This window comes from Ambystoma mexicanum, unplaced genomic scaffold, assembly GCF_040938575.1.
Source record: "Ambystoma mexicanum isolate Mex_15411 unplaced genomic scaffold, UKY_AmexF1_1 Mex_scaf46, whole genome shotgun sequence".
Classification (NCBI taxonomy): Eukaryota; Metazoa; Chordata; class Amphibia; order Caudata; family Ambystomatidae; genus Ambystoma; species Ambystoma mexicanum.
Genome location: NW_027182462.1, coordinates 99,631 through 114,602, shown reverse-complemented (window position 1 = coordinate 114,602; position 14,972 = coordinate 99,631). Strand labels below are relative to the sequence as shown.

The 14,972-nt window shown below is 43.4% G+C and overlaps 15 non-coding genes across 15 annotated transcripts; 12 read left to right on the top strand and 3 right to left on the bottom strand.

Moving 5' to 3' along the window:
• The first annotated feature begins 503 nt into the window (after positions 1-503).
• TRNAT-UGU (transfer RNA threonine (anticodon UGU)) lies at positions 504-578 on the top strand. Its single transcript has one exon. It is a non-coding gene; the product is annotated as a tRNA-Thr (tRNA).
• Positions 579-1,262: 684 nt separating this feature from the next.
• On the top strand, positions 1,263-1,344 carry TRNAS-GCU (transfer RNA serine (anticodon GCU)). The gene has a single exon. It is a non-coding gene; the product is annotated as a tRNA-Ser (tRNA).
• Positions 1,345-1,890: 546 nt separating this feature from the next.
• TRNAT-CGU (transfer RNA threonine (anticodon CGU)) lies at positions 1,891-1,962 on the top strand. Its single transcript has one exon. It is a non-coding gene; the product is annotated as a tRNA-Thr (tRNA).
• A 1,499-nt stretch (positions 1,963-3,461) lies between these two features.
• On the bottom strand, positions 3,462-3,556 carry TRNAI-UAU (transfer RNA isoleucine (anticodon UAU)). The gene is made up of 2 exons: positions 3,519-3,556; positions 3,462-3,497 (listed from the first exon to the last, which is right to left on the bottom strand). It is a non-coding gene; the product is annotated as a tRNA-Ile (tRNA).
• Positions 3,557-4,578: 1,022 nt separating this feature from the next.
• On the top strand, positions 4,579-4,653 carry TRNAT-UGU (transfer RNA threonine (anticodon UGU)). The gene has a single exon. It is a non-coding gene; the product is annotated as a tRNA-Thr (tRNA).
• A 684-nt stretch (positions 4,654-5,337) lies between these two features.
• TRNAS-GCU (transfer RNA serine (anticodon GCU)) lies at positions 5,338-5,419 on the top strand. Its single transcript has one exon. It is a non-coding gene; the product is annotated as a tRNA-Ser (tRNA).
• A 546-nt stretch (positions 5,420-5,965) lies between these two features.
• On the top strand, positions 5,966-6,037 carry TRNAT-CGU (transfer RNA threonine (anticodon CGU)). The gene has a single exon. It is a non-coding gene; the product is annotated as a tRNA-Thr (tRNA).
• Positions 6,038-7,536: 1,499 nt separating this feature from the next.
• TRNAI-UAU (transfer RNA isoleucine (anticodon UAU)) lies at positions 7,537-7,631 on the bottom strand. The gene is made up of 2 exons: positions 7,594-7,631; positions 7,537-7,572 (listed from the first exon to the last, which is right to left on the bottom strand). It is a non-coding gene; the product is annotated as a tRNA-Ile (tRNA).
• Positions 7,632-8,653: 1,022 nt separating this feature from the next.
• TRNAT-UGU (transfer RNA threonine (anticodon UGU)) lies at positions 8,654-8,725 on the top strand. Its single transcript has one exon. It is a non-coding gene; the product is annotated as a tRNA-Thr (tRNA).
• A 687-nt stretch (positions 8,726-9,412) lies between these two features.
• Positions 9,413-9,494, top strand: TRNAS-GCU (transfer RNA serine (anticodon GCU)). The gene has a single exon. It is a non-coding gene; the product is annotated as a tRNA-Ser (tRNA).
• A 546-nt stretch (positions 9,495-10,040) lies between these two features.
• TRNAT-CGU (transfer RNA threonine (anticodon CGU)) lies at positions 10,041-10,112 on the top strand. Its single transcript has one exon. It is a non-coding gene; the product is annotated as a tRNA-Thr (tRNA).
• Positions 10,113-11,611: 1,499 nt separating this feature from the next.
• TRNAI-UAU (transfer RNA isoleucine (anticodon UAU)) lies at positions 11,612-11,706 on the bottom strand. The gene is made up of 2 exons: positions 11,669-11,706; positions 11,612-11,647 (listed from the first exon to the last, which is right to left on the bottom strand). It is a non-coding gene; the product is annotated as a tRNA-Ile (tRNA).
• A 1,022-nt stretch (positions 11,707-12,728) lies between these two features.
• Positions 12,729-12,800, top strand: TRNAT-UGU (transfer RNA threonine (anticodon UGU)). The gene has a single exon. It is a non-coding gene; the product is annotated as a tRNA-Thr (tRNA).
• A 687-nt stretch (positions 12,801-13,487) lies between these two features.
• Positions 13,488-13,569, top strand: TRNAS-GCU (transfer RNA serine (anticodon GCU)). Its single transcript has one exon. It is a non-coding gene; the product is annotated as a tRNA-Ser (tRNA).
• A 546-nt stretch (positions 13,570-14,115) lies between these two features.
• Positions 14,116-14,187, top strand: TRNAT-CGU (transfer RNA threonine (anticodon CGU)). Its single transcript has one exon. It is a non-coding gene; the product is annotated as a tRNA-Thr (tRNA).
• The last annotated feature ends 785 nt before the right edge of the window (positions 14,188-14,972 follow it).

Here is a 14,972-nt window from a genome sequence, read left to right as displayed (position 1 = left end):
CTGCTGTACACGCGTGGTTTCGAATCCCACCTTTGTCGATTTTAACTTTTGAAATCTTTTTTAAACATCTGCATTGCTCTAAGCACCATTGCCATTGGCTTTCAAAGAACATACAGACAAAAGTGAAAATATGCATGTTAGTTGATTAAGAAGGACACAAACAAGGTTGTCGTGTTACTGGCAGGAATGCAATCTGCTGTGCTTGACTACCCTTTGAGCCAGAATCCGGATAGAAATTTAAAAAAGCAAAGGTAATATCCATATTGTCTCTCTGCTGCCATGTACATGTTTTTTTCAACTTTCACGCATCACATCTCCTCATTAGTCACCCTAAAATTGCACGGAATACGCACAAATTAGCTGCTCCTCAAAAAATCGGCCAGAAAAAAACAGGTCAAATCACAATCATATACATACATTCTCACACACCCTTCAAATATGTCTACCCAGTAAACATCATGTTGTGTGCTCGTTGTGTTGCTGTTATGCGTCGTAACCTGAGGGGCTCTGTAGCTCAGTGGCAGAGCACTGGTCTTGTAAACCAGGGGTCGTGAGTTCGATCCTCATCAGGGCATCCAAATGGTAATTTTCTTGAACATTGTTGAATAGGAACTGATATTGCACATTGTACCTGTGCAACCTTTTACCAATGGATTCGGGCCTATAACAAAGCCACAAGCGCAAGGTGTCTGAATAGTCTGTGGGGAAGGTCGGCTTTCTGGACCTAATTTCTTCAAGAAAAAGACCTTGATAATTTTGTGATGACAGATGCAGATGATCACGGTGAAGCCCTTACTCTATTGAACAGTACAGCGGTTCTGGGTTGCACGCCTTTCTCTATTTTCAGGGACGTTGATGTGGCAAAATTTAATTGGAAAAGGGTTATTGCCATCACTCACTATTTAAATTCAATGACATCACAGGAAGCAGCAGCATCTGAACTTTGATCTTGGCTGGAAACGTTGAATGATGCCAAACACTGGGAAACTGGAGCTTGCGTTATGCTGGTTTTACTACTAATGGTGTGCCATACGGAAGCTCAAGCACCTTCCTCTGGATTAGTGTTGTGAACCCTCCAGGAGCTCTTGTTATATTTTTCTGAACTTCAACTTGATGTGTTTATCTATCAATGGCCGGGTAAGGAAGAACGAGTCAACGATCTTGTTTCTATTATGACAAACATGATCTATTTTTCACTGACTTTGCACCACCATTGTTTTATCTCTTCTTTAAGCATGGGATTCGAGCACCGTTCCCAAACAGACGAGGTGGCCGAGTGGTTAAGGCGATGGACTGCTAATCCATTGTGCTCTGCACGCGTGGGTTCGAATCCCACCTTCGTCGTATTTTTTCTTTATAGTCTGCATTTAAACATAGACCAAAGTCTTTCAACCTCCCTGTGAAAGACAGGAATGAGTACAGATATGGAAATAGAGATGTAAAAATAAGTTCATTGGTGCAGGCGGAGAATGAAATTAGTCAAAGACTTTCCTCGTAGGTTTCCATTCTTTACTATTATAGGAGCCAAAATCAGCGCAGTTAGTAAACTCCCAAGCTTACATCCCAAATTCTTTTTTCTTTTAGTTGTCTGCCTTTTACATGTTCCTTTTGCCATCATTCTGACCTGCTATCTAAACTCATGAACCTGTTCAGCATCCTACTCAATACATACATACCCGTAAAAGTACATACTCAAACGCATACCGACAATGTATCACCAACATAAGCACACACGCTTTCGCAAATCAGATGTATGATGACGTACTGAACACATGCAGAGATATACAGCCATTTTTACACAACCAGAAATTCATATACCTGGAGATCTACCTAGGTAAAAACCATGGTTTCTTTGCACTTTCTGTTGTTGGCTGTGAGCAAGCAGCAGGTGGCCTTGTAGCTCAGTGGCAGAGCACTGGTCTCGTAAACCAGGGGTCATGAGTTCAAACCTCATCAGGGCCTCGGGCGGATTATTTTCAAAAAGCACGGGGAAGAGAAGCCAGAGTTGCACCATCTACAGAGAACCTTTTATGACGGGATGCATCCTCATAATTGAAGTCTTCCACAGAAGGAGTGAAATAGAGTTCGAGAGGAAGGCCTAATGTTTTCAGGCAAAGACTGACAAAAACCTTGCAATGTCGCATGTAGCTGCTTTGGTGAAAAGACTGTTCAAGTTCACAATGCAACGGAGGGGTGTTCCCCATCTCCATACAATCATCTCTTTGATAATGTAAACGTGCCAGGCGTGTTGAAAGACAAAGACAGACACAACCGCACATACCAGTTGAAGAAAGACAGCCAGCAAACACATTTGTATAGAGGTAAGCAAGCCTCAATTAGAGATGTGAGTCCCTCCGTTTCTGCGGGAGTCCACAAGTTTAATAAAAAATGAACACATATCTTTCATGTTCTAATGATTACCAATCTTTCTGATTAGCTCTGCATAGCTCCAATGGCTATGTGTGTGTGTGTGTGTGTATGTGCCCGTGTGTGTAGGGGAAGGGGTCGGTAGATGTGTTCACGCAGAGCAAGTTGCATACATCGCCAACAGCCATTCTCTCCTGCTCCTGTGCATCCAGTTCGGAAGCGAACCCACCCAATTGTTCTATATGTCTGCTACCCTGACCGCATTCACACATCATTGGCTATTAGTATGCAGCTTGTGGGCGCTGTCAATGGGATATAAGCACCATTCCCCATGTCTGCAATAGCTAGACCAGATTCTGAGGTATGATGAGCAGGGGTCCAGGCACTTCGCCTGACGAACGCCTGACAAACGCCGGGCTTAGCCCTGCCGGGCCTAGCCCTGAGGGGCCTAACTGGGCATGGCCCTGTGTAAGGTAGGGTGAGCAGGGGACCACTTGCAACTAACCTTCGGCACCAATCAGGCATGGAGAGGTCTGTGCAAATGCCCAGCCCTTTAGCAATCTCGATCTGCAAAACCTTCAACTCCTAATTCTCATGGCTCCCAGAAGCCCTAGCCCATATGCAAATGAGGCGAGTTCCTATCAGCATCCTTGTTCTGCTTGATTTTATCAAAGTGACTGCCTGATTAGTGAAAGGGTATTTATTCTCAGAGGTTTGCTTCAAAGGCGATAATGCAGTAAATAGACAACATTATTCTTTGTAAGTTGATATTGTCTCCTGGATCCTACTCCAGTAACCCTTTTTCTACCTTTACAAATGTCTTCCGTAAGTGGTGCTCAGCAGAAAATGGAGTATAATAACAGTTGACATTTTTTATTTTCTGTTCTATTTTCAAAAACCCTCCGTAGCTGTATTTAAAGCGCAAACACCCCATAAATAACTTGCAATGAGTATTCCATGTCTAAAAGGCAGAGGAGCTGTCATACAACATTAACTGACAATCAAGGAAACCTTGAGGTGAACCAAAAAATGTCCAGAACATTTATTGGTTCAATAATTCAGTTTTGAGGTGAATTAGTAAAAAGTTCCAAAGTTGCTCCAGGTGAGGCTTGAACTCACAACCTCGGCATTGCTCACTGCATGTACTGCTGCATAAGTACCGCGCGCTAACCGATTGCGCCACTGGAGCTGCTGTGTTTTGGTTTTCGACATGAAACTACACCCACAAACACACACACAAGTGTACAAAAGCACCCACAAGCTCTGGCATTGTCTTTTTAGCTGACACCAAATTATGGGTGCCTTGTAGTGCCCATATTGTGCCACTGGAGCTTACCTTTTAGCCTGATATACACTTTGCCACTGATGTTCAGCCAATGGTGCAGTCAAATGTCCCTTCTACATTTTTGTCATGCTGCAGGCAGTGCCACTGGAGCCAGCATGATGCTCTTCCTCATATTCAACACGTGTCAATTGAAACACCTCCCAATGTCATCTTGGCGATGCCTATAAACACCCCAGGACTTTGATGAATTTTTCTCAACAGCAAGTGAGGCAGTTTTCCTGCAAACGGCTGGATGTACCTCAACAAGGAACGCATTGTGGTTCTATTTTGAAGATGTTTGTGTTATTACCTGTAAAGACTTGAATGCCTAACATAATCCCTGTAGACGAGGTGGCCGAGTGGTTAAGGCGATGGACTGCTAATCTGCTGTACACGCGTGGTTTCGAATCCCACCTTTGTCGATTTTAACTTTTGAAATCTTTTTTAAACATCTGCATTGCTCTAAGCACCATTGCCATTGGCTTTCAAAGAACATACAGACAAAAGTGAAAATATGCATGTTAGTTGATTAAGAAGGACACAAACAAGGTTGTCGTGTTACTGGCAGGAATGCAATCTGCTGTGCTTGACTACCCTTTGAGCCAGAATCCGGATAGAAATTTAAAAAAGCAAAGGTAATATCCATATTGTCTCTCTGCTGCCATGTACATGTTTTTTTCAACTTTCACGCATCACATCTCCTCATTAGTCACCCTAAAATTGCACGGAATACGCACAAATTAGCTGCTCCTCAAAAAATCGGCCAGAAAAAAACAGGTCAAATCACAATCATATACATACATTCTCACACACCCTTCAAATATGTCTACCCAGTAAACATCATGTTGTGTGCTCGTTGTGTTGCTGTTATGCGTCGTAACCTGAGGGGCTCTGTAGCTCAGTGGCAGAGCACTGGTCTTGTAAACCAGGGGTCGTGAGTTCGATCCTCATCAGGGCATCCAAATGGTAATTTTCTTGAACATTGTTGAATAGGAACTGATATTGCACATTGTACCTGTGCAACCTTTTACCAATGGATTCGGGCCTATAACAAAGCCACAAGCGCAAGGTGTCTGAATAGTCTGTGGGGAAGGTCGGCTTTCTGGACCTAATTTCTTCAAGAAAAAGACCTTGATAATTTTGTGATGACAGATGCAGATGATCACGGTGAAGCCCTTACTCTATTGAACAGTACAGCGGTTCTGGGTTGCACGCCTTTCTCTATTTTCAGGGACGTTGATGTGGCAAAATTTAATTGGAAAAGGGTTATTGCCATCACTCACTATTTAAATTCAATGACATCACAGGAAGCAGCAGCATCTGAACTTTGATCTTGGCTGGAAACGTTGAATGATGCCAAACACTGGGAAACTGGAGCTTGCGTTATGCTGGTTTTACTACTAATGGTGTGCCATACGGAAGCTCAAGCACCTTCCTCTGGATTAGTGTTGTGAACCCTCCAGGAGCTCTTGTTATATTTTTCTGAACTTCAACTTGATGTGTTTATCTATCAATGGCCGGGTAAGGAAGAACGAGTCAACGATCTTGTTTCTATTATGACAAACATGATCTATTTTTCACTGACTTTGCACCACCATTGTTTTATCTCTTCTTTAAGCATGGGATTCGAGCACCGTTCCCAAACAGACGAGGTGGCCGAGTGGTTAAGGCGATGGACTGCTAATCCATTGTGCTCTGCACGCGTGGGTTCGAATCCCACCTTCGTCGTATTTTTTCTTTATAGTCTGCATTTAAACATAGACCAAAGTCTTTCAACCTCCCTGTGAAAGACAGGAATGAGTACAGATATGGAAATAGAGATGTAAAAATAAGTTCATTGGTGCAGGCGGAGAATGAAATTAGTCAAAGACTTTCCTCGTAGGTTTCCATTCTTTACTATTATAGGAGCCAAAATCAGCGCAGTTAGTAAACTCCCAAGCTTACATCCCAAATTCTTTTTTCTTTTAGTTGTCTGCCTTTTACATGTTCCTTTTGCCATCATTCTGACCTGCTATCTAAACTCATGAACCTGTTCAGCATCCTACTCAATACATACATACCCGTAAAAGTACATACTCAAACGCATACCGACAATGTATCACCAACATAAGCACACACGCTTTCGCAAATCAGATGTATGATGACGTACTGAACACATGCAGAGATATACAGCCATTTTTACACAACCAGAAATTCATATACCTGGAGATCTACCTAGGTAAAAACCATGGTTTCTTTGCACTTTCTGTTGTTGGCTGTGAGCAAGCAGCAGGTGGCCTTGTAGCTCAGTGGCAGAGCACTGGTCTCGTAAACCAGGGGTCATGAGTTCAAACCTCATCAGGGCCTCGGGCGGATTATTTTCAAAAAGCACGGGGAAGAGAAGCCAGAGTTGCACCATCTACAGAGAACCTTTTATGACGGGATGCATCCTCATAATTGAAGTCTTCCACAGAAGGAGTGAAATAGAGTTCGAGAGGAAGGCCTAATGTTTTCAGGCAAAGACTGACAAAAACCTTGCAATGTCGCATGTAGCTGCTTTGGTGAAAAGACTGTTCAAGTTCACAATGCAACGGAGGGGTGTTCCCCATCTCCATACAATCATCTCTTTGATAATGTAAACGTGCCAGGCGTGTTGAAAGACAAAGACAGACACAACCGCACATACCAGTTGAAGAAAGACAGCCAGCAAACACATTTGTATAGAGGTAAGCAAGCCTCAATTAGAGATGTGAGTCCCTCCGTTTCTGCGGGAGTCCACAAGTTTAATAAAAAATGAACACATATCTTTCATGTTCTAATGATTACCAATCTTTCTGATTAGCTCTGCATAGCTCCAATGGCTATGTGTGTGTGTGTGTGTGTATGTGCCCGTGTGTGTAGGGGAAGGGGTCGGTAGATGTGTTCACGCAGAGCAAGTTGCATACATCGCCAACAGCCATTCTCTCCTGCTCCTGTGCATCCAGTTCGGAAGCGAACCCACCCAATTGTTCTATATGTCTGCTACCCTGACCGCATTCACACATCATTGGCTATTAGTATGCAGCTTGTGGGCGCTGTCAATGGGATATAAGCACCATTCCCCATGTCTGCAATAGCTAGACCAGATTCTGAGGTATGATGAGCAGGGGTCCAGGCACTTCGCCTGACGAACGCCTGACAAACGCCGGGCTTAGCCCTGCCGGGCCTAGCCCTGAGGGGCCTAACTGGGCATGGCCCTGTGTAAGGTAGGGTGAGCAGGGGACCACTTGCAACTAACCTTCGGCACCAATCAGGCATGGAGAGGTCTGTGCAAATGCCCAGCCCTTTAGCAATCTCGATCTGCAAAACCTTCAACTCCTAATTCTCATGGCTCCCAGAAGCCCTAGCCCATATGCAAATGAGGCGAGTTCCTATCAGCATCCTTGTTCTGCTTGATTTTATCAAAGTGACTGCCTGATTAGTGAAAGGGTATTTATTCTCAGAGGTTTGCTTCAAAGGCGATAATGCAGTAAATAGACAACATTATTCTTTGTAAGTTGATATTGTCTCCTGGATCCTACTCCAGTAACCCTTTTTCTACCTTTACAAATGTCTTCCGTAAGTGGTGCTCAGCAGAAAATGGAGTATAATAACAGTTGACATTTTTTATTTTCTGTTCTATTTTCAAAAACCCTCCGTAGCTGTATTTAAAGCGCAAACACCCCATAAATAACTTGCAATGAGTATTCCATGTCTAAAAGGCAGAGGAGCTGTCATACAACATTAACTGACAATCAAGGAAACCTTGAGGTGAACCAAAAAATGTCCAGAACATTTATTGGTTCAATAATTCAGTTTTGAGGTGAATTAGTAAAAAGTTCCAAAGTTGCTCCAGGTGAGGCTTGAACTCACAACCTCGGCATTGCTCACTGCATGTACTGCATTATAAGTACCGCGCGCTAACCGATTGCGCCACTGGAGCTGCTGTGTTTTGGTTTTCGACATGAAACTACACCCACAAACACACACACAAGTGTACAAAAGCACCCACAAGCTCTGGCATTGTCTTTTTAGCTGACACCAAATTATGGGTGCCTTGTAGTGCCCATATTGTGCCACTGGAGCTTACCTTTTAGCCTGATATACACTTTGCCACTGATGTTCAGCCAATGGTGCAGTCAAATGTCCCTTCTACATTTTTGTCATGCTGCAGGCAGTGCCACTGGAGCCAGCATGATGCTCTTCCTCATATTCAACACGTGTCAATTGAAACACCTCCCAATGTCATCTTGGCGATGCCTATAAACACCCCAGGACTTTGATGAATTTTTCTCAACAGCAAGTGAGGCAGTTTTCCTGCAAACGGCTGGATGTACCTCAACAAGGAACGCATTGTGGTTCTATTTTGAAGATGTTTGTGTTATTACCTGTAAAGACTTGAATGCCTAACATAATCCCTGTAGACGAGGTGGCCGAGTGGTTAAGGCGATGGACTGCTAATCTGCTGTACACGCGTGGTTTCGAATCCCACCTTTGTCGATTTTAACTTTTGAAATCTTTTTTAAACATCTGCATTGCTCTAAGCACCATTGCCATTGGCTTTCAAAGAACATACAGACAAAAGTGAAAATATGCATGTTAGTTGATTAAGAAGGACACAAACAAGGTTGTCGTGTTACTGGCAGGAATGCAATCTGCTGTGCTTGACTACCCTTTGAGCCAGAATCCGGATAGAAATTTAAAAAAGCAAAGGTAATATCCATATTGTCTCTCTGCTGCCATGTACATGTTTTTTTCAACTTTCACGCATCACATCTCCTCATTAGTCACCCTAAAATTGCACGGAATACGCACAAATTAGCTGCTCCTCAAAAAATCGGCCAGAAAAAAACAGGTCAAATCACAATCATATACATACATTCTCACACACCCTTCAAATATGTCTACCCAGTAAACATCATGTTGTGTGCTCGTTGTGTTGCTGTTATGCGTCGTAACCTGAGGGGCTCTGTAGCTCAGTGGCAGAGCACTGGTCTTGTAAACCAGGGGTCGTGAGTTCGATCCTCATCAGGGCCTCCAAATGGTAATTTTCTTGAACATTGTTGAATAGGAACTGATATTGCACATTGTACCTGTGCAACCTTTTACCAATGGATTCGGGCCTATAACAAAGCCACAAGCGCAAGGTGTCTGAATAGTCTGTGGGGAAGGTCGGCTTTCTGGACCTAATTTCTTCAAGAAAAAGACCTTGATAATTTTGTGATGACAGATGCAGATGATCACGGTGAAGCCCTTACTCTATTGAACAGTACAGCGGTTCTGGGTTGCACGCCTTTCTCTATTTTCAGGGACGTTGATGTGGCAAAATTTAATTGGAAAAGGGTTATTGCCATCACTCACTATTTAAATTCAATGACATCACAGGAAGCAGCAGCATCTGAACTTTGATCTTGGCTGGAAACGTTGAATGATGCCAAACACTGGGAAACTGGAGCTTGCGTTATGCTGGTTTTACTACTAATGGTGTGCCATACGGAAGCTCAAGCACCTTCCTCTGGATTAGTGTTGTGAACCCTCCAGGAGCTCTTGTTATATTTTTCTGAACTTCAACTTGATGTGTTTATCTATCAATGGCCGGGTAAGGAAGAACGAGTCAACGATCTTGTTTCTATTATGACAAACATGATCTATTTTTCACTGACTTTGCACCACCATTGTTTTATCTCTTCTTTAAGCATGGGATTCGAGCACCGTTCCCAAACAGACGAGGTGGCCGAGTGGTTAAGGCGATGGACTGCTAATCCATTGTGCTCTGCACGCGTGGGTTCGAATCCCACCTTCGTCGTATTTTTTCTTTATAGTCTGCATTTAAACATAGACCAAAGTCTTTCAACCTCCCTGTGAAAGACAGGAATGAGTACAGATATGGAAATAGAGATGTAAAAATAAGTTCATTGGTGCAGGCGGAGAATGAAATTAGTCAAAGACTTTCCTCGTAGGTTTCCATTCTTTACTATTATAGGAGCCAAAATCAGCGCAGTTAGTAAACTCCCAAGCTTGCATCCCAAATTCTTTTTTCTTTTAGTTGTCTGCCTTTTACATGTTCCTTTTGCCATCATTCTGACCTGCTATCTAAACTCATGAACCTGTTCAGCATCCTACTCAATACATACATACCCGTAAAAGTACATACTCAAACGCATACCGACAATGTATCACCAACATAAGCACACACGCTTTCGCAAATCAGATGTATGATGACGTACTGAACACATGCAGAGATATACAGCCATTTTTACACAACCAGAAATTCATATACCTGGAGATCTACCTAGGTAAAAACCATGGTTTCTTTGCACTTTCTGTTGTTGGCTGTGAGCAAGCAGCAGGTGGCCTTGTAGCTCAGTGGCAGAGCACTGGTCTCGTAAACCAGGGGTCATGAGTTCAAACCTCATCAGGGCCTCGGGCGGATTATTTTCAAAAAGCACGGGGAAGAGAAGCCAGAGTTGCACCATCTACAGAGAACCTTTTATGACGGGATGCATCCTCATAATTGAAGTCTTCCACAGAAGGAGTGAAATAGAGTTCGAGAGGAAGGCCTAATGTTTTCAGGCAAAGACTGACAAAAACCTTGCAATGTCGCATGTAGCTGCTTTGGTGAAAAGACTGTTCAAGTTCACAATGCAACGGAGGGGTGTTCCCCATCTCCATACAATCATCTCTTTGATAATGTAAACGTGCCAGGCGTGTTGAAAGACAAAGACAGACACAACCGCACATACCAGTTGAAGAAAGACAGCCAGCAAACACATTTGTATAGAGGTAAGCAAGCCTCAATTAGAGATGTGAGTCCCTCCGTTTCTGCGGGAGTCCACAAGTTTAATAAAAAATGAACACATATCTTTCATGTTCTAATGATTACCAATCTTTCTGATTAGCTCTGCATAGCTCCAATGGCTATGTGTGTGTGTGTGTGTGTATGTGCCCGTGTGTGTAGGGGAAGGGGTCGGTAGATGTGTTCACGCAGAGCAAGTTGCATACATCGCCAACAGCCATTCTCTCCTGCTCCTGTGCATCCAGTTCGGAAGCGAACCCACCCAATTGTTCTATATGTCTGCTACCCTGACCGCATTCACACATCATTGGCTATTAGTATGCAGCTTGTGGGCGCTGTCAATGGGATATAAGCACCATTCCCCATGTCTGCAATAGCTAGACCAGATTCTGAGGTATGATGAGCAGGGGTCCAGGCACTTCGCCTGACGAACGCCTGACAAACGCCGGGCTTAGCCCTGCCGGGCCTAGCCCTGATGGGCCTAACTGGGCATGGCCCTGTGTAAGGTAGGGTGAGCAGGGGACCACTTGCAACTAACCTTCGGCACCAATCAGGCATGGAGAGGTCTGTGCAAATGCCCAGCCCTTTAGCAATCTCGATCTGCAAAACCTTCAACTCCTAATTCTCATGGCTCCCAGAAGCCCTAGCCCATATGCAAATGAGGCGAGTTCCTATCAGCATCCTTGTTCTGCTTGATTTTATCAAAGTGACTGCCTGATTAGTGAAAGGGTATTTATTCTCAGAGGTTTGCTTCAAAGGCGATAATGCAGTAAATAGACAACATTATTCTTTGTAAGTTGATATTGTCTCCTGGATCCTACTCCAGTAACCCTTTTTCTACCTTTACAAATGTCTTCCGTAAGTGGTGCTCAGCAGAAAATGGAGTATAATAACAGTTGACATTTTTTATTTTCTGTTCTATTTTCAAAAACCCTCCATAGCTGTATTTAAAGCGCAAACACCCCATAAATAACTTGCAATGAGTATTCCATGTCTAAAAGGCAGAGGAGCTGTCATACAACATTAACTGACAATCAAGGAAACCTTGAGGTGAACCAAAAAATGTCCAGAACATTTATTGGTTCAATAATTCAGTTTTGAGGTGAATTAGTAAAAAGTTCCAAAGTTGCTCCAGGTGAGGCTTGAACTCACAACCTCGGCATTGCTCACTGCATGTACTGCTGTATAAGTACCGCGCGCTAACCGATTGCGCCACTGGAGCTGCTGTGTTTTGGTTTTCGACATGAAACTACACCCACAAACACACACACAAGTGTACAAAAGCACCCACAAGCTCTGGCATTGTCTTTTTAGCTGACACCAAATTATGGGTGCCTTGTAGTGCCCATATTGTGCCACTGGAGCTTACCTTTTAGCCTGATATACACTTTGCCACTGATGTTCAGCCAATGGTGCAGTCAAATGTCCCTTCTACATTTTTGTCATGCTGCAGGCAGTGCCACTGGAGCCAGCATGATGCTCTTCCTCATATTCAACACGTGTCAATTGAAACACCTCCCAATGTCATCTTGGCGATGCCTATAAACACCCCAGGACTTTGATGAATTTTTCTCAACAGCAAGTGAGGCAGTTTTCCTGCAAACGGCTGGATGTACCTCAACAAGGAACGCATTGTGGTTCTATTTTGAAGATGTTTGTGTTATTACCTGTAAAGACTTGAATGCCTAACATAATCCCTGTAGACGAGGTGGCCGAGTGGTTAAGGCGATGGACTGCTAATCTGCTGTACACGCGTGGTTTCGAATCCCACCTTTGTCGATTTTAACTTTTGAAATCTTTTTTAAACATCTGCATTGCTCTAAGCACCATTGCCATTGGCTTTCAAAGAACATACAGACAAAAGTGAAAATATGCATGTTAGTTGATTAAGAAGGACACAAACAAGGTTGTCGTGTTACTGGCAGGAATGCAATCTGCTGTGCTTGACTACCCTTTGAGCCAGAATCCGGATAGAAATTTAAAAAAGCAAAGGTAATATCCATATTGTCTCTCTGCTGCCATGTACATGTTTTTTTCAACTTTCACGCATCACATCTCCTCATTAGTCACCCTAAAATTGCACGGAATACGCACAAATTAGCTGCTCCTCAAAAAATCGGCCAGAAAAAAACAGGTCAAATCACAATCATATACATACATTCTCACACACCCTTCAAATATGTCTACCCAGTAAACATCATGTTGTGTGCTCGTTGTGTTGCTGTTATGCGTCGTAACCTGAGGGGCTCTGTAGCTCAGTGGCAGAGCACTGGTCTTGTAAACCAGGGGTCGTGAGTTCGATCCTCATCAGGGCCTCCAAATGGTAATTTTCTTGAACATTGTTGAATAGGAACTGATATTGCACATTGTACCTGTGCAACCTTTTACCAATGGATTCGGGCCTATAACAAAGCCACAAGCGCAAGGTGTCTGAATAGTCTGTGGGGAAGGTCGGCTTTCTGGACCTAATTTCTTCAAGAAAAAGACCTTGATAATTTTGTGATGACAGATGCAGATGATCACGGTGAAGCCCTTACTCTATTGAACAGTACAGCGGTTCTGGGTTGCACGCCTTTCTCTATTTTCAGGGACGTTGATGTGGCAAAATTTAATTGGAAAAGGGTTATTGCCATCACTCACTATTTAAATTCAATGACATCACAGGAAGCAGCAGCATCTGAACTTTGATCTTGGCTGGAAACGTTGAATGATGCCAAACACTGGGAAACTGGAGCTTGCGTTATGCTGGTTTTACTACTAATGGTGTGCCATACGGAAGCTCAAGCACCTTCCTCTGGATTAGTGTTGTGAACCCTCCAGGAGCTCTTGTTATATTTTTCTGAACTTCAACTTGATGTGTTTATCTATCAATGGCCGGGTAAGGAAGAACGAGTCAACGATCTTGTTTCTATTATGACAAACATGATCTATTTTTCACTGACTTTGCACCACCATTGTTTTATCTCTTCTTTAAGCATGGGATTCGAGCACCGTTCCCAAACAGACGAGGTGGCCGAGTGGTTAAGGCGATGGACTGCTAATCCATTGTGCTCTGCACGCGTGGGTTCGAATCCCACCTTCGTCGTATTTTTTCTTTATAGTCTGCATTTAAACATAGACCAAAGTCTTTCAACCTCCCTGTGAAAGACAGGAATGAGTACAGATATGGAAATAGAGATGTAAAAATAAGTTCATTGGTGCAGGCGGAGAATGAAATTAGTCAAAGACTTTCCTCGTAGGTTTCCATTCTTTACTATTATAGGAGCCAAAATCAGCGCAGTTAGTAAACTCCCAAGCTTACATCCCAAATTCTTTTTTCTTTTAGTTGTCTGCCTTTTACATGTTCCTTTTGCCATCATTCTGACCTGCTATCTAAACTCATGAACCTGTTCAGCATCCTACTCAATACATACATACCCGTAAAAGTACATACTCAAACGCATACCGACAATGTATCACCAACATAAGCACACACGCTTTCGCAAATCAGATGTATGATGACGTACTGAACACATGCAGAGATATACAGCCATTTTTACACAACCAGAAATTCATATACCTGGAGATCTACCTAGGTAAAAACCATGGTTTCTTTGCACTTTCTGTTGTTGGCTGTGAGCAAGCAGCAGGTGGCCTTGTAGCTCAGTGGCAGAGCACTGGTCTCGTAAACCAGGGGTCATGAGTTCAAACCTCATCAGGGCCTCGGGCGGATTATTTTCAAAAAGCACGGGGAAGAGAAGCCAGAGTTGCACCATCTACAGAGAACCTTTTATGACGGGATGCATCCTCATAATTGAAGTCTTCCACAGAAGGAGTGAAATAGAGTTCGAGAGGAAGGCCTAATGTTTTCAGGCAAAGACTGACAAAAACCTTGCAATGTCGCATGTAGCTGCTTTGGTGAAAAGACTGTTCAAGTTCACAATGCAACGGAGGGGTGTTCCCCATCTCCATACAATCATCTCTTTGATAATGTAAACGTGCCAGGCGTGTTGAAAGACAAAGACAGACACAACCGCACATACCAGTTGAAGAAAGACAGCCAGCAAACACATTTGTATAGAGGTAAGCAAGCCTCAATTAGAGATGTGAGTCCCTCCGTTTCTGCGGGAGTCCACAAGTTTAATAAAAAATGAACACATATCTTTCATGTTCTAATGATTACCAATCTTTCTGATTAGCTCTGCATAGCTCCAATGGCTATGTGTGTGTGTGTGTGTGTATGTGCCCGTGTGTGTAGGGGAAGGGGTTGGTAGATGTGTTCACGCAGAGCAAGTTGCATACATCGCCAACAGCCATTCTCTCCTGCTCCTGTGCATCCAGTTCGGAAGCGAACCCACCCAATTGTTCTATATGTCTGCTACCCTGACCGCATTCACACATCATTGGCTATTAGTATGCAGCTTGTGGGCGCTGTCAATGGGATATAAGCACCATTCCCCATGTCTGCAATAGCTAGACCAGATTCTGAGGTATGATGAGCAGGGGTCC